The sequence below is a fragment of the Hyperolius riggenbachi genome, chromosome 8 (assembly GCF_040937935.1).
Source record: "Hyperolius riggenbachi isolate aHypRig1 chromosome 8, aHypRig1.pri, whole genome shotgun sequence".
Lineage (NCBI taxonomy): Eukaryota > Metazoa > Chordata > Amphibia > Anura > Hyperoliidae > Hyperolius > Hyperolius riggenbachi.
The window spans coordinates 153,691,923-153,705,662 of NC_090653.1; positions in this window are offsets into that span (position 1 = coordinate 153,691,923).

A 13,740-nucleotide genomic window follows, 5' to 3' on the forward strand; every position below is an offset into this window, starting at 1 on the left:
TCCCAAGCTCCTAAGGAGGTGGGCAAGACGCATAACAGATACTGCAAAGCATTCTGGGGCTGCTTCTTCTCCCGAGTGCACTCCCTTGGTCCTCCCCTTCATTTCCCTATGCCGCCCTAAGGCTGTTTTCACAGTGTGAAGTTACAGGCTCATGTTACAGCAGCTTGTAACAGCAGCCTAAACTCACAGCACTGAAATATAAATGTGCTGTTCACAGGGCACATGTTCGGTTAGAGTATACTGCATGAGTCCGCTATTGTTCCTAGCCACATGGCTAATTAATATTCACTGCACAGTAGTGTTGTCCGGATCATGAACCATTAAGGCTCATACACACATCAGACCATAGTCTTTTGAAAATGAAAGATCACAGACCAATCTTACCACCCTTCATGTAGTATGAGAGCCATACTCTACACAGTCTTTTCTATGGAGCTGAACTCCACATCAGAAAAAAATCTTTGCAAGATGCTGCACACACAGATGCTGTACAGACACAAAAGATCAGTATCTGCAAAAGATCTGTTCCTGCCAAAAATCCATTCCTGCAAATTGCAATGATAGTCTATGAGATCTGCAGATCATCATACACACATAATTTAACTGACATTCATCTGCAGATCAAGCAATCATCTGCAGATTTGAAAATCCATCCTGGCGGATCTGATCTGCAGATGAATGTCAGTTAAATCATGTGTGTATGGTGATCTGCAGATCTCATAGACTATCATTGCAATTTGCAGGAATGGATTTTTGGCAGGAACAGCTCTTTTGCAGATACTGATCTTTTGTGTCTGTACAGCATCTGTGTGTGCAGCATCTTGCAAAGATTTTTTTCTGATGTGGAGTTCAGCTCCATAGAAAAGACTGTGTAGAGTATGGCTCTCATACTACATGAAGGGTGGTAAGATTGGTCTGTGATCTTTCATTTTCAAAAGACTATAGTCTGATGTGTGTATGTAGCCTTAGGATCTTTGATCCTGATCTTTTTTGTGAGTCGAATCATCAGGAAGCAAGGAAAGGGAGGATATGACATCACAATTGGCTTCATACAAGACAGACAAACATGGAACCTGCCATGAGCTGTCAGGAGCATCATTCTCTGCAAATACTATATAAATATTCTGTGAAATCCAAACGTGGACAGTGAAATGCATATGTAATGTACTGTAAGTACAGCCAATATTTAGCTACTGATGTATGTGTTTTTTTTCTTCAGGGACCCTATACCTAACAGCTCCTCTTTAAGAAGAACGCATATCCTCATGTTCTGCAAATACTATTCCATAAATGCACAGCAAACTGTATGGGCCAATGGGAGACATAACAAAAGTTGGGTCACAGATCCCTTTGCCAATATTGGGTTAGCCAGCAGAAAAGGTAGGTGGTTGGGTGCTGTTTACAAAATTACACCCATGGTCTCTACTTACTACTGAAAAATGTATCATGTGACACCTCAGTAGTTGGGTGATTGCAGCATCCAAAGGAAGGTGCACTTGTTCTCATACCCTTATATGCAGTAAAGTCTTGGAGGAAACAAAACAACCTACTGGCATACGCGCCTACAATACCACCTTTCTCTCCCACGTACACCAGGCAAGATATTATACACAGTCAGGCCACCAGATACACCATAAGTGTACAGGAAAATACTTTCAAACAGAAAGCTTGCAGGATCAAAAATATGAATACAGCAACAAAACAGAGGCAAAATAATTGCAGTACAAAGGGAAAAAAAAACTACTGGTGGCCACCTACAGTCCAGTAATGCTAGGAATGTGCATAATCATCAAAATAACTGCAACCTGTCCTAACAGTGGGTGGGACCATGAACACAATAATATCAGAGCCTCCTGTTTCTGGCCTTTGGACAACCAAATAACCTAGTTATCAGGAAGCTTTATTCTGATTAAGAGAACACTAACATTAAGTAAACCATGCTATAATGCCATATAACTAGATTCAACTGTAGAATCAGATCAACAAAGTGTCACATGTTACTGGGAGTTCCAGGTGATGTGATATACCGCACCTCACACAATGCAGAAGAGTAATATGTGCCGTAACATTGGAGAAGCATCACACAAAATTATATAAAAAAACCAACAATGATCTTGCACAGGTACTGCAGCACTACTGTGTGTCTTTTTCATTACACAGAGTATTCCATTTCCACTGATGACTTGAATTTTTTTTTCAGGATTTCTCAGGAAGACCATTTCGCTTAGCAACAGACATAAGCTAATTTCTAACTGATTTGTACTCCGGTTTTGCAGATCTGGATTTGTGAATTTGCTGATCATTTCAAAGGACCACAATTGCGAAAAATTGTAAAATGCATGTGCATGCATATACATAAAATGTACATTTGTTCTAGAGCAGAATGCACTATAAATGTATTTTTTCCTATCTTGCTGTCACTTGCATTAGGCAGAACAATTCTGACAGGTTTTGGACAAGTCCACCTCCTCAAGTGGGGTTTTCAGGGTTTTCTTTATTTTCAAAAGCTCTTACTGAATGGAAGTTGCTCAGTCCAACTGCCAAAATAGTGTGCAAATGAGGAGGGTAGGCCGCAAGCATCTTTGTATGGATCCTTTCAATAGAATGATTTTGTAAAGAATAAAGGAAATACTGAAAACCTTCATGCAGAGATGGACTAGTCTAAAACCTGTCAGATCTGTTTGATTTTTACTGCTTACTGTAAGTGACAGCAACTTATGCTGCATACACACTTGAGATAAAAGTCTTTGGAAAAGGCAAGATCACAGACCAATTTTACCCCATTCCATGTAGTATGAGAGCCATACTCTACACAGTCTATTGTATGGAGCTGCACTCCCCATCAGATAAAATCTTTGCAAGATGCTGCACACAAAGATGCCCGTACACATTCAAAAGATCATTATCTGCAAAAGATCTCTTCCTGCAATAGATCCATTCCTGCAAAATGCATTCATAGTCTATGAGATCTGCAGATCATCATACACACCTTGTTTAACAGGCAATCATCTGCAAATCAGATCCACCAGGATGGATTTTCAGATCTGCAGATGATTGCCAGATATGCAGATGAAGTCTGTTAAACAAGGTGTGTATGAGGATCTGCAGATCTCATAGACTATGAATGCATTTTGCAGGAATGGATCTATTGCAGGAAGAGATCTTTTGCAGATAATGATCTTTTGGCCACATACACACATCAGACCATAGTCTTTTGAAAATGAAAGATCACAGACCAATCTTACCACCCTTCATGTAGTATGCGAGCCATATTCTACACAGTCTTTTCTATGGAGCTGAACTCCACATCAGAAAAAAATCTTTGCAAGATGCTGCACACACAGATGCTGTACAGACACAAAAGATCAGTATCTGCAAAAGATCTGTTCCTACCAAAAATTCATTCCTGCAAATTGCAATGATAGTCTATAAGATCTGTAGATCATCATACACACATGATTTAACTGACATTCATCTGCAGATCAGATCCACCAGGATGGATTTTCAGATCTGCAGATGATTGTCTGATCTGCAGATGAATGTCAATTAAATCATGTGTGTATGATGATCTGCAGACCTCAGACTATCATTGCAATTTGCAGGAATGGATTTTTGGCAGGAACAGATCTTTTGCAGATACTGATCTTCTGTGTCTGTACAGCATCTGTGTGTGCAGCATCTTGCAAAGATTTTTTTCTGATGTGGAGTTCAGCTCCATAGAAAAGACTGTGTAGAGTATGGCTCTCATACTACATGAAGGGTGGTAAGATTGGTCTGTGATCTTTCATTTTCCAAAGACTATAGTCTGATGTGTGTATGAGCCTTTTGAATGTGTTTGGGCATCTTTGTGTGCAGCATCTTGCAAAGATTTTATCTGATGGGGAGTGCAGCTCCATAGAATAGACTGTGTAGAGTATGGCTCTCATACTACATGGAATGGGGTAAAATTGGTCTGTGATCTTGCCTTTTATCTCAAGTGTGTATGCAGCATTAGGAGAAAAAGTAATTTATGGTGCATATTATTGTGGGAGAAATGTGCTTCTTATAAATACGCATTTAATTTTTTTTTGCAATAGTGGTCCTTTAACTGAGTGCCAATTAAGTATTGGCAATTCAATTCTCATATCTGGTAGGACCCAAGCGCCTGTTGAACTGGAATTTGCATATTTGACAGACTTTTTGCTTAACAGCATACTTCACGACAGGGTCATCTTAAAATTGACTTTTAAAATTAATATTATACACCATTTTAAGCCTTTTAATTAACCACTTGAGGACCACAGTCTTTTCGCCCCTTAAGGACCAGAGCCTTTTTTTCCATTCAGACCACTGCAGGTTTCACGGTTTATTGCTCGCTCATACAACCTACCACCTAAATGAATTTTACCTCCTTTTCTTGTCACTAATACAGCTTTCTTTTGGTGCTATTTGATTGTTGCTGCGAGTTTTAGTTTTTATTATATTCATCAAAAAAGACATGAATTTTGTCAAAAAAATGACTTTTTTAACTTTCTGTGCTGACATTTTTCAAATAAAGTAAAATTTCCTATACATTTGAGCGCGAAAGTTATTCTGCTACATGTCTTTGATAAAAAAAAAAATAAAAAAAAAACATTCAGTGTATATTTATTGGATTGGGTAAAAGTTATAGCGTTTAAAAACTATGGTGCCAAAAGTGAATTTTCCCATTTGGAAGCTTCTCTGACTTTTCTGACCACCTGTCATGTTTCTTGAGGTGCTAAAATTCCAGGATAGTATAAATGACCCCATTTTGGAAAGAAGACATCCCAAAGTATTCAGTGAGAGGCATGGTGAGTTCATAGAAGATTTTATTTTTTGTTACAAGTTAGCGGAAAATGACACTTTGTGACAAAAAAAAAAAAAGTTTCCATTTCTTCTAACTTGCGACAAAAAAAAATGAAATCTGCCACGGACTCACTATGCTCCTCTTTGAATACCTTGAGGCTGCTTACACACCAAGACGTTACAGGCGCACGTTAGTGCGCCTGTAACGCTCCCCCAACGCACAGCAATGTAACACAAGTGGGCTGTTCACACAGCCCACGTTGCGTTACATGTAACGCTGCACGTTCTGCGCAAAGTGCAGCATGCTACGGCGTTGGAGCGGCTATAGCCGCGTTAGACTGTTTGCACATGCGCAGTGGGGGGCGGAGAGGAGGCGGGGAGAGCCAGCTACAGTAGCTGCGCACATGGCTACTTAATATTCACTGCACTGGCGGGCGCTGATTGGCCGGCGGGACCACGTGATGCGGAGTGTCTCGCTCCGCATCACGTGGTCCCGCTGGCCAATCAGCGCCACTCTGGGAGACATTATAGGAATCGAGCCGCCTAACGCGGCTCACTCTACCGTCGGCTCTTGCAGCACCATACATTGTGTTAGGTGCACGTTATGCGACCTTAACGTGGCACCTAATGCAACGTCTTGGTGTGCAAGAAGCCTAAAGTGTCTACTTTCCAAAATGGGGTCAAATGTGGGGTGTGTTCACTGTACTGGCATTTTGGGGGGTGCCTAATTGTAAGCACCCCTGTAAAGCCTAAAGATGCTCATTGGACTTTGGGCCCCTTAGCGCAGTTAGGCTGCAAAAAAGTGCCACACATGTGGTATTGCCGTACCACATGTGGTATTGTGTTTTGGGGACTATTTTTACACATACCCATGCTGAGTGGGAGAAATATCTCCGTAAATGACAATTTTTTGATTTTTTTTTTACACACAATTGTCTATTTACAGAGATATTTCTCCAACTCAGCATGGGTATGTGTAAAAATACACCACAAAACGCATTATACTACTTCTCCTGAGTACGGCGATACCACGTGTGGCACTTTTTTGCACCGTAACTGCGCTAAGGGGCCCAAAGTCCAATGATTACCTTTAGGATTTCACAGGTCATTTTGCGACATTTGGGTTCAAGACTACTCCTCACGGTTTAGGGCCCCTAAAATGCCAGGGCAGTATAGGAACCCCACAAATGACCCCATTTTAGAAAGAAGACACCCCAAGGTATTCCGTTAGGAGTATGGTGAGTTCATAGAAGATTTTTTTTTTTTTTTTTTGTCACAAGTTAGCGGAAATTGATTTTAATTGTTTTTTTTTCACAGTGTCATTTTCCGCTAACTTGTGACAAAAAATAAAATCTTCTATGAACTCACCATACTCCTAACAGAATACCTTTGGGTGTCTTCTTTCTAAAATGGGGTCATTTGTGGGGTTCCAATACTGCCCTGGCATTTTAGGGGCCCTAAACTGTGAGGAGTAGTCTTGAAACCAAATGTCGCAAAATGACCTGTGAAATCCTAAAGGTACTCATTGGACTTTGGGCCTCTTAGCGCACTTAGGGTGCAAAAAAGTGCCACACATGTGGTACCACCGTACTCAGGAGAAGTAGTATAAAGTGTTTTGTGGTGTATTTTTACACATACAGATGCTGGGTGGGAGAATTATCTCTGTAAATGACAATTATTTGATTTTTTTTACACTCAATTGTCCATTTACAGAGAGATTTTTCCCACCCAGCATGTGTATGTGTAAAAATACACCACAAAACACAATATACTACTTCTCCTGAGTATGGCGATACCACATGTGTGACACTTTTTTGCAGCCTAGGTGCGCTAAGGGGCCCAACGTCCTATTCACAGGTCATTTTGAGGCATTTGTTTTCTAGACTACTCCTCACGGTTTAGGGCCCCTAAAATGCCAGGGCAGTATAGGAACCCCACAAGTGACCCCATTTTAGAAAGAAGACACCCCAAGGTATTCTGTTAGGTGTATGGTGAGTTCATAGAAGATTTTATTTTTTGTCACAAGTTAGTGAAAAAAACAATAAAAATCAATTTCCGCTAACTCTTGCCAAAAAATAAAATCTTCTATGAACTCGTCATACACCTAACAGAATACCTTGGGGTGTCTTTTTTCTAAAATGGGGTCACTTGTGGGGTTCCTATACTGCCATGGCATTTTACGGGCCCAAAAGCGTGTGTAGTCTGGAAACCTAATTTCTCAAAATGACTGTTCAGGGGTATAAGCATCTGCAAATTTTGATGACAGGTCGTCTATGAGGGGGCAAATTTTGTGGAACCGGTCATAAGCAGGGTGGCCTTTTAGATGACAGGTTGTATTGGGCCTGATCTGATGGATAGGAGTGCTAGGGGGGTGACAGGAAGTGATTGATGGGTGTCTCGGGGGGCGGTTAGAGGGGAAAATAGATGCAATCAATGCACTGGGGAGGTGATCGGAAGGGGGTCTGAGGGGGATCTGAGGGTTTGGCTGAGTGATCAGGAGCCCATACGGGGCAAATTAGGGCCTGATCTGATGGGTAGGTGTGCTAGGGGGTGACAGGAGGTGATTGATGGGTGTCTCAAGGTGTGATTAGAGGGGAAATAGATGCAAGCAATGCACTGGCGAGGTGATCAGGGCTGGGGTCTGAGGGCGCTCTGAGGGTGTGGGCGGGTGATTGGGTGCCCTAGGGGCAGATTAGGGTCTAATCTGATAGGTAACAGTGACAGGTGGTGATAGGGGGTGATTGATGGGTAATTAGTGGGTGTTTATCGGTGATTGATGGATGGCAGTGACAGGGGGTGATTGATGGGTGGCAGTGACAGGGGGTGATTGATAGGTGATTGACAGGTGATCAGTGGGTTATTACAGGGAAGAACAGATGTAAATAATGCACTGGCGAATTGATGATAAGGGGGGGTCTGAGGGCAATCTGAGCATGTGAGTGGGTGATTGGGTGCCCGCAAGGGGCAGATTAGGGTCTAATCTGATGGGTAACAGTGACAGGTAGTGATAGGGAGTGATTGATGGGTAATTAGTGGGTGTTTAGAGGAGTGAACAGATGTAAACACTGCACTTGGGAGGTGATCTGATGTCGGATCTGCGGGCAATCTATTGGTGTGGGTGGGTGATCAGATTGCCCGCAAGGGGCAGGTTAGGGGCTGATTGATGGGTGGCAGTGACAGGGGGTGATTGACAGGTGATCAGTGGGTTATTACAGGGGGGATAGAGGCATACAGTACACAGGGGGGGGGGGGGGTCTGGGGAGAATCTGACGAAGAGAGTTTACTCTTGAAATCGAATGCTTCAAGAAATGACTGTTAGTGCAAATGAAAAGGTTATTACACACATTACATAACCTTTGTTATGACACCACAAAGATTTTAAAGAGGAACTTTAGCCAAAAAGGGGAAAAGATAAATCAGTACATCAGTCAGTACATTGCAAAGTGAGAAGTAAAGAAAGGGATAAAAAAAAATGATCGATATTCACCATGTAATTTGTTCATATTGCTTGATCCACAATCAGCCTGCGCATAATCATCTTTACTACTGGCAGACATGGAAAAAAGAAAACACCAACTGTCATCTTTAAAGGGACTCCGAGCAATGCAGAAACTATGGAAAGATGCATATCATTTTAAAGCTCTTTCTCCTCTTTCCAATGATATATAAACCGCCGCCCTACGCCTTTTAGTTTTCGCTATTTTTGCGATTGAAATTGCAGCGGCCGCGATTTCAATCGCAAAAATAGAGAAAACTGAAAGGCGTAGGGCGACGATTTAGGTGTCGCCAGAAAGAGGAGAAAGAGAGCTTTAAAATGATATCCATCTTTTCATAGTTAGTTGTATTACACAGGGCGACTTTTTCCTAAAGTCAGCAGCTCCATTCTGCTGAATGGAGCTGCTGACACTGTGGAAAGTGTCGCCCTGTGTAATACAACTAACTATGAAAAGATGGATATCATTTTAAAGCTCTCTTTCTCCTCTTTCTGGCGACACCTAAATCGTCGCCCTACGCCTTTTAGTTTTCTCTATTTTTGCGATTAAATTGCGGAAGCTGCAATTTCAATCGCAAAAATAGCGAAAACTAAGAGGCATAGGGCGGCGGTTTATATATCATTGGAAAGAGGAGAAAGAGAGCTTTAAAATGATATGCATCTTTCCATAGTTTCTGCACTGCTCGGAGTCCCTTTAAGAACACCCACTAACAATGCAGTAGGCTGAAAGGTTGTTTTTTTTTTTTTTTTTTTTTATAAATCTACATATGCACAGAGGGAGATACCAGTTGCTTGGCAGTTGGAAACAGCTGTTCTTTCCCACAATGCAACAAGGCTCACAGACCTGAAACTGTCAGGACCTAGGTCCTGATATACTGTGGGAGGGTTTTCAAAACAATATCAACCATCCAGAATCCCCTGATGATCTATTCGAGAAAAGGTAAAGATTTCTCATGGGAAAAGGGGTATCAGCTACTGATTGCGATGAAGTTCAATGCTTGGTTACAGTTCCTCTTTAACCACTTGAGGACCACAGTGGCAAACCTCCCTAAAGACCAGGCTGTGGTTTGCATAATTGGCCATTGCAGCTTTAAAGAGAACCCGAGGTGTGTTTAAAGAATGTTATCTGCATACAGAGGCTGGATCTGCCTATACAGCCCAGCCTCTGTTGCTATCCCAAACCCCACTAAGGACTCCCTGCACTCTGAAATCCCTCATAAATCACTGCCGTGCTGTGAGGCTGTATTTACATCTGTAGTTTGTCTCAGCTGCTCCCCCGCCTCCTGCATAGCTCCATTCCCTGCCCCTGTCCCTTCCCTCCAATCAGCAGGGAGGGAAGGGATGCAGGCGGGGACTGGAGTTCTGCAGGAGGCGGGGAGAGCAGCAGATTGACACTATATAGATAAACACAGCCAGCTCTGACAAGCTGTTTGTCAGCAGCGTGGCTGTGATTTATGAGGGATTGCAGAGTGCAGGGGGACCTTAGGGGGGTTTGGGATAGCAACAGAGGCTGGGCTGTATAGGCAGATCCAGCCTCTGTATGCAGATAATATTCTTCAAACCCACCTCGGGTTCTCTTTAAGGCCAAGCTGCAGGGCCGCACAACACAGCTCACGAGTGATTTCCCTCCCCCCCTTTTCTCCCCACCAACAGATTTCTCTGTTGGTGGGGTCTGATCGCCCCCCAATTGTTAGGTTTTTTTTTTTACAAATATCTGTAGTTATTGTTAATAAAAATGTGTATTTTTTTTTCCCCCCCTGTCCCTCCCGCCAGCTAATAACGGCGATCGGCTGTCATAGGCTTCTGCCTATGAGAGCTGATCGCTCTCTCGTCCCCAGTACAGTGCTGCTGCCAATCGCAGCACTGTACTGTGTAAATAGACAGTGATCACGCCGTCTTTACAGTCTCCCGAGCGGCAATAGCCCCGAGCAGGAGAGGCGTGTGCAGCCTGCACGTGATCTCCTGCAAAATGCAGCCCCAGGACTTGACGCCAATTGGCGTTAGGCGGTCCTGGGGCTGCCGCCGCGACCACGCCCATTGGTGTGGGGCGGTCGTTAAGTACATTGAAGAAGCTTGAACACTCCAGATTTTACTACATAATCGTAACTGTTATTGCAAAACAATAAAATAGATTTACATGATAAAAAAACGTTCTTGTTATGGATCAAATGCGCGACAACCAAAGACATATGGCCTCAATTCACTAAGCTTAACTCCTGTCTTTAATAACTCTTCTGAGCTGTTTTACAGTTATCACAATTATATCACCATGGTGATAACTGTAAAAAAAGCTCAGAAGAGTTATTAAAGACAGGAGTTAAGCTTAGTGAATTGAGGCCTATATAGTGTACAATTAACAGTTCTCTCTGCCACTGTTGAGGCTAAGGATTGCTAAAAAGATGTCATCATGAAAAAAATGACCAGCATGAAGGGAAAAAAATGATCTTTCAGTTAATGAAACCAGTCATTTACGGAATCAACTCTCAAAAGACAAAAGTTATGCAATGTAAGTTCTTGTTAATAATGGTATCAATTAATACTAAGGATGGTCATTGCGATGCAAATAATTTCTCCTTTCATTCAAATTTTATGTAAATGTTATGCAGCTTGAACTTGACCAATAAAAATTGACAGGACGTTATTCTGATTGGTCCGATGTTGAGCTGCACATAATTTACATAAAAATGTAAATGCAAGGAGAATTTATTGACATCTCATTGATCATCCCAAGTTAAAAAAAACTCTCTATAAAGTTTCAGGATTCTGATCTGACGATGTGCTATTCCAAGCATTCCAATTTGTAGAATAATTTTAAACCTCCATACAGTTTCATTAGCAAAGCGTTTTTAAAGGCTCTGGCAATTCTCAAAACTCCTAAATCGATAAAAAAAAAAGTGCTCTAGTGTGCCCAAGGCCTTAGGGTCTGTTTCCACTGCTGCAGAAATCGGGACAAATCTGCAGAGTTTCTCCGCAAGCAAATTGCGTGGAGAAACTCTGCCATAGGGGATAATGCTGCCGCCGTCCGAATCGCTTGCCTTAGCAATTGGGCCGATATTGTAGCATTTTTTTATGTGGGAGGCAGCGAATCCCATAGCTGTGCATGGCACGGCTTCTAGGATTCGGCTGCATACTCGCACAGGAAGGAGGTGCTGTCGCATGTCTCGTCCGGCTAGTGGAAACGGGCCCTTATAGTTACCCTTATTTGTGAGCTATAACTAGAGATGGCTCAAACCTCCAATTTTCGGTTTGTGAACCTCGAACCCGAACTTCCGCAAAAGTTTGGTTCGCGCGAACTTTCGCAAACCGCAATAGACTTCAATGGGGATGCTAACTTTGAAAACTAGAAACATTTATGCTGGCCACAAAAGTGATGGAAAAGATGTTTCAAGGGGTCTAACACCTGGAGGGGGGCATGGCGGAGTGGGATAGATGCCAAAAGTCCCGGGGGGAAATCTGGATTTGATGCAAAGCAGCGTTTTAAGGGCAGAAATCACATTGAATGCTAAATTGGAGGCCTAAAGTGCTTTAAAACATCTTGCATGTGTATACATCAATCAGGGTGTGTAATTAGAGTACTGCTTCACACTGACACACCAAACTCGCTGTGTAACACACTGCAAACAGCTGTTTGTGTAGTGACAGGCGTGCACCATGGGGAGAGTGCAGGCCGTGGCGGTTTTCAAGCCCATATAGTAGCTGGGCTGTGATAGCTCAATGATATGAACAACAGTGACTGCCCAGCTGATCGAATTTGGTCTGTCCACAATGAAGCAACGACCTTATTATCTTGGGTGTGTCCCCCCCCACCCGGAGGCACTCATATAGCCGGCGGTCATTGCTTCATTGTGATACGCAAGCCCCTCCACCGCTGCAAGGTAATGATCACGAAGGGGAATTGACACATGTACATGCCTTTTTTGTTGTTGCAGTGCAGCCCGAAAAATTAGGCAGGCATGTACACGCACCAGAAAAATTATTATAGCAGCCGCTGCTAGCAGTGGCCTTAAAAATTCAGGAATCCGCCTGGAGTCCTGGACCCTGTTGGTGGTGGCGGAGAAGGCAGTCAAGCGGCCTGCAGGCAGAGATGCTGTGTGGGGAGCGACTTAGTCTTGGGGCAGGCAGTCACACGGCGTGCAGGCAGAGATGCTGTGTGTGGGGACTGACTTAGTCTTCGGGCAGGCCTGACCGTGCTTTGCAGACCAGGTGGTCAGAAGGACCCTTGACCCAACGCTGTGTGCCAGAGATGACACCACTTGCCTTTCAACATCACGGTACAGTTTGGGTATTGCCTTATTTGAGAAATAATTGTGGCCTGGTATCTTCCACTGCGGTGTGTGGCTTTGCTTTTGTGTGCTGCTTTTCCTCAGGTGGTCATCCCATTGCAGTTTGTGCTTTGTCATCATGTGCCTTCGTAAGGAAGTTGTCCCTATGTGGGTCTTGGTCTTTCCACGGCTCAAATTTTGGTGGCAGAGAGTACAGATGGCATTGCCCTTATCTGAGGCAGACACACAAAAAAATGTCCACACTGCTGAGCCCTGAGGTGATGGCACTTTGGTGGTGGCGGCTGACTGAATGTAAAGTGGGGCGCCAGAATCAGAGCAGGAGGAGGAATATATGTCACGCTTCCGTGCGGAAGCTGAGGAAGATGAGGTGTTCTGTGTTAAATAGTGAACTACGTCCTGACAATCTTGGGGGTTGAAGGTACGCGCCTTCTGAACACTGTACTTTGGTCCAGGGCCGCACAAAATCACGACAGCACGATCTCGAACAGACCTGCCGGGTGGCCTGCCTCCGGCTCTGCCTGTTTTGCCCATATGGGGGGGAGGGGGGGATGAAGCGAAAGGTATGTGCTGACTTGACTAATACAATGTGCAGTGAACAGGTATGCAGTGAGTGACTGGTATCAATACACTGTGCAGCTACACACACACACACACACACACTGTGAACAGGTGCAATGACACTGCGTGTGCTCACGTAGGTAGGTGGGTGTACTGTGAACAACCGGTAGGTATATGCAGTGATGGGTATTACAAATGTGCAGCTGCCTGGGTGCCATGAACAGGTACAGTGACTGGTGGTATTAAATATCACACTGCGTGCGCTCACGTAGGTTGGTGGGTGCACTGAACAGGTAGGTATATGCAGTGATGGGTATTACAAATGTACAGCTGCCTGTCACACACACAGGTAGTAGTCACTGAATGTGCTGGGCCTGGCAGTGGCACAGTAGGAAACAGTAGGAATTACCAAGGAGCCAAGGTCCAGCAGCTAAGACTGACCGACAAGGCTGTATATGCAACACAAGTGTCTGTGGGACACACACACACACACACACACACACACACACACACACACACACACACACACACACACACACACACACACACACACACACACACACACACACACACACACACACACACACACACACACACACA